Source organism: Rattus norvegicus, chromosome 7 (assembly GCF_036323735.1).
Source record: "Rattus norvegicus strain BN/NHsdMcwi chromosome 7, GRCr8, whole genome shotgun sequence".
Lineage (NCBI taxonomy): Eukaryota > Metazoa > Chordata > Mammalia > Rodentia > Muridae > Rattus > Rattus norvegicus.
This window is the reverse complement of record NC_086025.1, coordinates 34415274-34417727: the sequence shown is the minus strand read 5'-3', so window position 1 is coordinate 34417727 and position 2454 is coordinate 34415274. Positions and strand designations below refer to the sequence as shown.

At 42.1% G+C, this 2454-nt stretch overlaps 1 pseudogene; it reads left to right on the top strand.

Moving 5' to 3' along the window:
- The first annotated feature begins 1643 nt into the window (after positions 1-1643).
- LOC120093993 (small nucleolar RNA SNORA17) lies at positions 1644-1788 on the top strand (annotated as a pseudogene).
- Positions 1789-2454: the final 666 nt, after the last annotated feature.

Here is a 2454-nt window from a genome sequence, read left to right as displayed (position 1 = left end):
AACAAGGTCTGAAGAAGCTTGTCAAGAAAGAATAGGAAGACGAACCGCCAGATTTATATATTGTAGCTATTACATAAATGGATCAGATGGTGAGAGCCAAGTTTCACATCAGTGAGAGATAAATTTAAATATGAGAAAAGGCTAGAATGAGCCCAGTGGTGATGGATTAGGTTTGAAGATGTCAGTGAAATTTCATGCTTAGTTGAATGCAGATACACAGAGTCAAAAATGTAAAGATAGTTATTTAGAAACATGTTAACCTAAGTATATTATTATCTCACTTGATATATATACATAGATATTATGTATAAATATATAATATACATATATATATATATTAATAGCAGCATAGCAGTTAGCATATCCTCACATCCTGGCACAGGCTCTCAAATGTCTAATCCTATTTTCTACTTAAAGAACCAGAGAAACAATGGGATCTAGAAGTAGGGGCAGGGAAAGTGTGGGAAAGGTATCTTGCATTGCTGAAAAGAAGGAAAGTGTTAAGTAAAGTTTACCATGTGTCTAAGTCAAGGTTTCTAGTGTTGTGATGAAACACTATGACCAAGAAGCAAGTTGGAGAGGAAAAGGTTTGTTCAGCTTACACTTCCGCATTGCTATTCATCACCAAAGGAATTCCGGACTGGAACTCACACAGGACAGGAACCTGGAGGCAGGAGCAAATGCAGAAGCCATGGAAGGGTGCTGCTTACTGGATTTCTTCCCCTGGTTTTCTTACAGAGCCCAGGACAAACCAGCTCAGGGATGACACTACTCATAGTGGTCTGGTCCCTCGCCCCTTAACTGCTAATTGAGAAAATGTCTTACAGCTGGATCTCATGGAGGCATTCCCTCAAAGGCTCAAAGGAGGCTTCTTTCTCTCTGATAACTAAAGCTTTTGCCAAGTTTACACATAAAACCAGCCAGTAAACAATGTTGATAAAGAATAGCAGTGAGTCATAGAAGATATCGAAACATTTGTCCTACAGCCAACGAGAATATAATTTGACCTATAAAATAAATGACATAGTCCTAGGTTTCAGAACACAGTATAGAAGAAGTATGCACATTAATACGCACTGATCTAAGTTATTCAAGTAATAAACAGAAAGAAGATAAATCGTGTATGATAAGAATTTCAAAAAGTCATATAGGTACTCTGCCAAAAGCATATCTCATCCCTTTCTATGTTTGGGCTGAGTAGATTGCTTTATTCCAAGTACAGTATGGGAAGAACCAAAGGTAGACAAAAACAGCATCATAGTCAGAAGCCATGTACACATGAGATAGGATAAAAATGCAAATTAGTCTCTGCCAAGACTCTTCATGAGAGCATTATTTTTCAAATGCCATTTTAGGTTTACTATGCAAAATTATGTCAAAATAGTAAAAAATGGTCAAAAACAGAATAAAAATCAGAAAGATGGGAATGGCTTTTTTTTTTTTGGTAAAATGCCTGTTGTGGAAACAAGAAGACCTGAGTTTGTTTTCCAGAACACATGCTAGCTGGGAAGGCAGAGACAGGAGGAGTCTGTCCAGATTTTCTGGCAATCATCTAATAGTCTACCTATCCAATATGTCCTAGTCAATTAATCTATTAACTTTGAGGTTCAAGTAAAAAAACCCTGTAACAAAAAAAAAGTGATGTTGCCCCTAGAGGCATTGCACGGATGGCTCCTTTCCTGAGTTACTGTGTCACATGCATATTAATAGAGGCCATAGAGGAGAGAGCCTATGTGTATGCTCAGTGTTCTGACCTATGAGCATCTGGATGATTAGTAGCCTAACATTGCCTGACAAAAGCAAGCTGGCGCCAGGGGTCTCTGACAGTGAGCTAGTCTGAGACAACTACCAGGATAGGATAGGCACCCACGGCAGGGTGGTCTAGAAGAACCCCTAGTGGTGCTACAGGCCCTGGTCCGGAGGAGTGAGCCTCCGGACCACAATCCATTATGTGACCATAGGATCCATGTTAAGGGACATGGACTGTCCAGCATGGGGGAGCTGACTGGACTGAAATGACCTCTGCCTAGTGCCGTAATGAACGAGTGGGGCGTAGCACTCCTAGATGACCAGATATTCGGATCCCAGGTAACAAGAAAGTGGTGGAGAAGTGGAAGAGAAAGAAACTGAAAAATGTGGGCACAAGGAAGAGAGGCAGGGCCGGAGACTTGAGCGTAGTGAAGAACAGTTTGATGTGAGTAGCTGGTTGGTGCCACCTGAGACTATGGTGGGTTGACAACCTGTGCTGCCACCAGGGGTCGCTTCTGGGTACATGGCCTCGCCGCAACAGGGCTGTTACTACTAAAGGCCAAGCAGACATCCTTGGTCTGGGCTGTCAACCAGGGACATGTTGATGACTGACTGCTTTATAAAACTGGCTCCCCCCTTACCTGGGCATTGTGGGAAAGGTGGCCCTGGGGGTATGGGGTCACGAGAGCAGGAGAGTGGTTCAGA